General features: G+C 52.9%; 1 pseudogene; it reads left to right on the top strand.

Annotated features, from left to right (window-relative positions):
- The first annotated feature begins 4,114 nt into the window (after positions 1–4,114).
- LOC123138603 (uncharacterized) lies at positions 4,115–6,587 on the top strand (annotated as a pseudogene).
- Positions 6,588–7,839: the final 1,252 nt, after the last annotated feature.

Genomic DNA, 7,839 nt, shown 5'->3' with positions numbered 1-7,839 from the left:
ACTGCACCATCTTCGAGTTAGTATCTTGCTATAGAGAGAGAATGTTTCGGTTTGTGAAGGAACTGCGCAGCCTGTTGCTTCGTTGACCTCAAAAATTCTCATGCTCTCAAAGGGGGCCATTTTATGACACGTGCCAGGACATGGCATTTTTCGGGCCCGCCTGGATTATTTGAGAAATTTACTGCATCCGTAGGGTTTCAATGCGGGGAATTGCAGATCTGCACGACGGCCACCTGAAATGATGTCCAGAAGTGGTTTGTAAAATCATATATGATGTCTTTGCAGCATGCATACACCTAGTGCAACCAAAGAAGGAGGAGCCCCACAACTGGGGGGCGAATGTACCTTGGTGGCATGCCGGATCAAGCCGTAAAAATCTGTGGAAAATCATACGATGCCGGAAATCCCCGGGACCGGGCACAATGTCTTCATATGCCCCTTGTAGGCTGTGGTAAAAGTTTGAGCGCGTTTCGCAAAAGCCTGACCGGAGGCCGCTTGTAAACTGCAGCATCTTCGAGTTAGTATCTAGCTATCGAGAGAGAACGTGTCTGGTTTGTGAATGAAATGCGTTGCCCGTTCCTCCATTGGCTATTTCAACCCTCCATCGCACTTGTATACATATATTAAGACACAATGCAAGTTTGGGTACCATTGATACCCCCAAGGCCCCCGACCGACCTAATCCTAGCCCGGTTGACCCGAAGATCTAGGCCTTTGACTTTCACCGAACGCCCTTTGACCAATGTACTTTTCCACCTGGTTGTGATAGGTCAGCCCATAGGAACATTTCAAAACAAGGTCTGGGCCCAACACACCAGCGGACCCCCCTCGTGTCGACCCGATGCGGCCATTCCCCCCCCTGCAATTGTCGGCGGCAGCGCCTTCCGTGAAGGGGGTCACATTCCGGAGCCGCGTGTCGTTTGTTTGCACCTGACAGCACACTTCCAGACATGTAAGAGGACCTGGCGCAAGATTTGATGGCATAGCTAGCCCCCAAAGGCCCCCGACCACACTCGTAGACATGCGAAGAACAATCCATGGTGGGGGATTTTTTCACATACTCCTGCATCTTACAAAAATATAAGAAATTGCCACACATATTATATCATACGTGTCTGCACTGTGTAAAAATCACATGAATTGATTACGCTTCAAGTGTTCAGGAATATTCATGCAACGCCAAAACCGCAGAAGGATTACTTTGATTGCATCGCCGTTCATGAGGGCAAACCTCACACCGGAGCCGCGTATTGCCTCTTTAGACATGGCACCACATCTTTCGACATGTATGAGGACTTGGTGCGATGCTCTGGTGGCATTGTCCCCCCCCCCCAAGGCCCCCGGTCAGCCGAACCCTGGACAAGTTGACCCGAAAATCTACGCCTTTGACTTTCACCGGACGATCTTTGACCAATGGACGTTTTCATCTGGTTGTGATAGGTCGGCCCATAGGAACACTTGAGAACAAGGTCTGGGACAAACCCACCATAAGATTCCCTTCGTGTCAACCCGACATGGCCGTTTCCTCCCTCCAAGTGACAACGGTATCGGCGTCCATGAAGGGTCACACTCCTGAGCCAGTTGCCTTTGCACCCGCCACCACAATCCTTGAAACAGTCTGATGAAGCAAACATGATTTAAGTTTGTTCAAATTTGAAACATGGTATAGCACATAATCCTTTCAAGATTCTGATAAAAAACCATATGAATTTCGTCAAAATCAATCCAAGTATCAATTACTTATGATTTTAATAAAGCAGAAGGACCTATATGCAAAAGTACAGGAGGCCACATTTCTAACATACTCAAAAACAAAAACAAACTGGATATTCATAATCTATGGAAAATTCTACCCTAAATCGATGTATAATTTGTGTATGTTTAAGTTTAGATAAGTTAGATTTAAATTAAACAAAATTTAACTTAAAAAATAAAAATAATTAAAAAAACAAATAATATCTATGCCTACGGCCATGCCGTAGGCATAGTTCTCGGCCAGGGGCTGAAACTATGCCTACGGCTTTGCCGTCGGCATAGATCTGCCACGTGGCAGCTCCTAGTAAAAAAATATAGATAATATCTATGCTGACGGCCGCCGTCAGGGCCGTTGGCATAGATTTGACGGCGTCAGCCCGCCGTAGGCATAGATGGAGGTATGCTGACGGCTTCTCTATGCCGACGGCTTTTCCCAGGCCGTCTGCGTAGCTCGAGTTATGCCGACGGCCCCGACAAAAAGCCGTCGGCATAGATAAGGCCGTAGGCATATAGGGTTATTCCGGTAGTGATTGAACAACACACAATCAATCTATCAATATATCACATTTTACCTTTATCTTTTCTCCTTAACCCTCATTCCTCTTCTTCCTCGTTCTTCGTTCGTTCTTCTAGTTGCAGGGCGGCGATCCAGGAGGCCCTAGGGGCGGTCAGGTCGACCTAGGGCAGCCCATAGCCGCCGCGCGTCCAGACGGGGTCCCTCCCGGGCGTGTGGGGTTTCGGGTCCTCAAAAGCACCCGCCGGATTGTCTTGCGTACCGCGCTTCTGGTCGGGTCTTTTTCGACGTGAGCTGCGGTGCATCACCCCCGGCGTCGAGGGTACACGTTGACGTGTTCGTGTGCGAACAGCTCCACATCATCACCACCATCATCAACGCTTCTGTCTTTCCTATGGAACATTAGGTCACCATATTATGATATTGTGTGGTATTCTTCCTCGAACTCTTGGTCCTCTTTGCTAGCTCCGGAGTGATGGTTCGAGTAGTGTATGCGGTTTCTGTCTACACCTCCCCGCCCACCAGCCGGTATGTGCACCACCTTGGAAGAGCATAGCTTCCCCAAGAACAAGGCACAATCGCCCAAGCTACGCACCTCTTCCCACTCATATTTGTGTGCGTCATCATCAACATTCATGACTAGAAATACCTTAAAGAAAGACTTGCAGTTTCGCAACCATCGACTCATAACTGTCATCGTCAGCTTACCATTCAACTCGCATATGTATGAGGCATCGTCCAAGAACCAGCTCATGCAACTAGGATCACCGCACCTTTGGACGTCCATAAGGTAGGCGGCAGTAACTATCGGTGCACCATCTTCATTAACGCCAATGTCAAATGTGTAAAAGGTCTTGCTATGTGCTAGGCCATAAAGCCCCCCATGGTTGAATATGATGTCTCCAACCGGCTCCATGTCACATCCTTGTATGGTCCATCCTCCGTCCGGACAGCCTATCTTACACAGCGCGCCCAGCAGTCATGGCAACAAGAATGCAGCCACCTGAAGTGGGAACCTCGGAAAATATTATTTTCCAGATGAAATCTTGTTCATTGTGGTCAGTCAGTCGAAAATTCCGCAACTTCTTGGACAACGGCACCTCGACACCAGAGAAGAGATTCACGATCAGGAACATGGCCGATCCATCTATGGCGCCCATCCATTCTCCGTCGTAGTAGGATCTTGATCTTTCAATAGCCACGATCCATCCGCCGTCGTATGATCCGATGACTGCATGTTGCGCAGCTTGCTTGGGACTGGTACGTGGAGGAGCCCGCCTCCTCAGGGCAGTAGATCAGGCGCTTCTCCATCACCGTGCCTTGCTCGACAGGTGAGAGGAGCAACAGAGGGAGCGCCAGCGGCTTTGGATGCTGCGACGCGGCAGCGCGCCACGAGCTGCAAACGGCGGTGAAGCGTACACGGCTGAGCGGGGAGGCGACTCTGCCGCGGACCATACTGAGGAGGTCGTCGGCGAGGTTTGACCAGTCTACTAAAGAAGGCGAGCACCGTTCTTGTTGCGTGGCCATGGTGCTCACGACGACGTCCTCGTAGTTGCGGCCCGATCCATTGCTACGTACATACATATAGAGGATCGATATGTATGTCCCGTTATGAAACAATTACGTCAACGTCATGGACTCTATCGGCACGTCTCCGACCGCATCTCCAGTTATGAAACAATTATCGAAACCCAATTCATACCTAAATATCCCTTGATCCTACAAAAAAGACTTAAATATCAACTAGGATGCACATCTACGATCTGGGCTCACTATACCGCATCGATCGGGACGCGATCTGATCTAGAGCTCCCCCCTAGAGCCACCCATCGACAGGCATCGACCATGGCGCGGACGCAAGATGCAAGAGGGCGGCGACAGAAGGCAGCTTCCCTGCCGTTGGACGTTCTGGTGGACATTGTGGCGCGCACCGACCCGGCCACCCTCGTGCGCTGTGCCGCCACATGCGTGGACATGTGCTGCCTCGTCAAGGAATACATCAGCCTCCGCGGCACCCTCCGCCTCCAGCACGGCGATCGCTTCGTGCTCCCTCTCCTATGCGGCAATCTGATCTACCAGTCCCACAGCTGGCCCAAGCCTGAGGAGGAGCTATTTCTGGTGGACACCAGCGCGCCGGATGCCACCAAGCTCCGCACGGCCAACCGCGGAGGCTTTCCCATCTCGTCACGTGATGGTCTTGTCCTCGCCCGTGTGGGCTTGGCACAAGAGCTCCGCGTGTGCGACCCGGCTACCGGCAGGAGTCTGACCCTACCATCCGAACAGGCGTTCCCAAGGATGACTAGGGTAAATTATTTCTTGCTCGTCCGTGGCAATGATAAGGGGGCCGCCTCCGTTGTCCGGCATATCTAGAGATGTCACAGTACGGCGACAACCTGCAGCTCCAGACCTTCTCGTCGAAGCATGGCATGTGGGGCCTCTACACCAACACCTATCTACCTAACCTATTTTTAACGAAAAAGGATTTCCCCCCGCTTTGTATTACAAAGCAACCAACCGATACAACCGACGATAGGGGCTGGGGCGGAAGCAACACAAACACGCCCAAAAAGAAAAGAAAGAGAAAAAAGAAAAGAAACAAATGCCGATAACGGCGGATCGACAAAAAACGACGAAGCCTCGTGACCGCTGCGTCCACCGGAGATCACCCACCAAGCTCCGAGACTCCGAAGTGCCTGTACCCAACAACACCTCCAAGAAGGGACGCCACGATGACGACGCTGCTGCCAAGGGTTTCCCCCGGTACACGGCGAGGAGAGAGGAAGGGTAGCCCCGACGCCCTCCAAGAAGGTCCGGCGGCACCCTCAGGCGCCACCGCGTCGGTGTCGGCCAAGCCAACAAAGATTTCTCCCGATCCCAGCCTCTCCCTCAGGCACTCCGGAGCTCGCCACCAGACCGACCACCACCCTGCGCCAACACGAACACGAAGCTTCCCACGCTGTCTCACCACAGCACCGCGAAGATGGTCTGCACAACGGAGAAGAGGAGCCGGGACTAGAGCAACAGCACCATCGGCATACGGGAGGGCCCCACCTCCACCGTCCACGACGGTAGCCGACCGGACGCCATGGCAGGAGCCTACCAGGCCCGTGGCCCCACAGGCCCGGCCGGGCCCTCAAAGGCCCGGACAGCTCCCGCCTCCGCGCAGCAGCTGGTACGCCGCCGGCGTCGCTGACCCAGTCCAAGCCGCTCCCCAGCCTCCTCATACAGAGAGCGTCGCGGTTGTGCCGGAACCGACCCGCAAGGACCCAGAAGGAACCCTACGGGCCCAGATCTGGACCGGGGACGGCCCCCGGCCGGCCAGCACCACCGGACCACCCCGCCGCCAAGAGGCGGCACCACCAAGGCGAGCACCGCCGGCCTCCACACCAGGACGCCGGACCGCCACCGGCCGGAGCGTAGCGCCGCCGGCCATCACCGCCCGAGCAGGGGAGGACCGCGCGCGAGGAAGGGCAAGCCCACCGCCGCCAGCATCACGCGGCCGAGGGCCGGCGGCGCAGGCTGACGGCGGCGGGGGGAGGGATGCGTGCGGGGAGGCGCTGGAGGCGCGCGGAGGCAGGGCCCCCGGCCGCCTCGCTCGGGGAGGCGGCGCGGGGGTACAGGGGCGAGGAGGGGGGGAGAAGGGGAACGGGGGAAGGAGGGGGCTGGCGGCGGCGGCGGGCTCCGGCCGCCGCGGCGGCGGCTCCGCGAGGGGGAGCCGGCGGTGGCGGTGGGGAACCCTCTACCTAACCTATTTGGCAACCACTTGCAACAAAGCCTCGGCAAGGCCCTGGTCACCGGCGGCACTGTCCACTGGTTGTGCCTGACTGACACCGGGTCCTATGTCCTGAAGCTCCGGGTCAGACTGGCAAAGGTGATGGTGAGGATGCTCCCCGAAAGGGTTCCCACACCACATACAACACCAAAATCTTCTAGCAACATCGTCGGCCGGTCGCGATGTGCTCGTGCTCGTCGCTGAAGAGGACAAGATATCGGCATGGGCACAATCAAAGCATACAGGAAAGTGGCAGCAATGGCCACATGTGGTGATCACCACGACGGAGAAAATTTCGCGCTTCCTTGACAAGGCAGGCGGTAGGTGCATTCCGCCGACGAACACAGCCAATTCAAGCTAATCTGGTTCGCCGAGAAGAGTGGTACCGTGCTCATCGACACATGCGGTGGTTTCTATTGGCTCGACCTGCAGTCCATGGAGATCGTGAGGTGGTTCTTGGATGATAGGATCCCATACACCACCCATAATATCCCCTATGAGATGAGTTTGACGGCTTGGGATCCAACATTCAGTAGCACTTTGTGATTAATTCGTTCAGGTTCTTGTTCCATTCTCAACTTCATTATCAACTATAGAAGCACACATGTACGACTTTGTTGAGAAAATAATTTAATTTTACTAGTTTTATCTGCCAATTTGGGAGGAAATTGATGTCCCATCATAATGTACCTCTATGGTCTTGCTAGTTTTCTCTGTACTGGTGCAAGCATTTTGTCTTCTTTCATCAGAACTGAGATGTCCTCCTATTTTCCCTTGAAACACTGCATGCTGAAGATTCATGAAATGAATTTAGACACATCATGATTTTGCATAATTCCTAGCCGACGGGTTCTGTGAATGTAGACACATCATGATTTTGCTGGCGTTATTTTAAAAAACATTGGGTGTGTTTGTTTGCGTTGGTGCTCGGGGGTGGAACTCCGCCTATTTCATTTTAAGATAACACTTAAAATTGCATAGCGGGTCCGAAGCCCAGAAAAAGGAGGAGGGAGCAACCCCGTTAGAAGGGAAAGTAATGTTGACTCGGTCATTTATACTAGAAATACAAAATCATTCTATTCACATAGAAGGAAAAATCCAAAATTCAAGCCAAAGAGGAAAAGTCCAAAATGCAGAATCATTGGGCTGGCGTTAGTTCTACTTGATTCCCTTGCTGCCTTTCTTCAGTAGTTGCACCCAATGGCTTTCCTGCAGTTCTCATGTGTGCTAGGATGTGGCGGCGCGGCAGTCGCGTAGTAGTTGATTGTTCTAGTGGATGTGTGTTGCGGCTGGTCTCAAAGCTAGCACTTCTCCTGCTCTAGGGTGACCATCTCTCAAGTCCGACGATGCTGCGCCTTGCAATCCATGGCGAGAGGGAAGGGTCCCTCTGCGGCGAGAGAGACGGAGGATGTGTGTAGTTATTCTCCCTGGGAATAAGGCCGGGCCCACTTCTACACTCTGTTTTATATAGTTCCTCGTTGTGCTTGTGTGTGTCCATTTCCTAGCCGTCTGTATGGCTGTAGTTTTCAGTTAGGGCAGGCATTGTGCTTTGTTTTTCCTCCATTTTCTGAACTTGTTCGCTCCGTTGAGTTGTAAGCCTCCAAGACTATCCCCTTGTATCGTTTGGGCGAGGTGGTCCATGTGTGTTTGTAATTTCTGACTGGTTGATGAATTTGTTAATTCAAAGTCAGGCTCTCCGCGTACCTTCATTCTAAAAAAACAGCTGCAGCGACAAACAAATGCATTGATAAATGGATTGGTGCCTTATCGTGTGGTTGCAAACACATCAAGTGTAACC

This window comes from Triticum aestivum, chromosome 6B (genome assembly GCF_018294505.1).
Source record: "Triticum aestivum cultivar Chinese Spring chromosome 6B, IWGSC CS RefSeq v2.1, whole genome shotgun sequence".
Lineage (NCBI taxonomy): Eukaryota > Viridiplantae > Streptophyta > Magnoliopsida > Poales > Poaceae > Triticum > Triticum aestivum.
The sequence above is the reverse complement of the archived record's forward strand: the minus strand, read 5'-3'. Positions and strand labels throughout refer to the sequence as shown.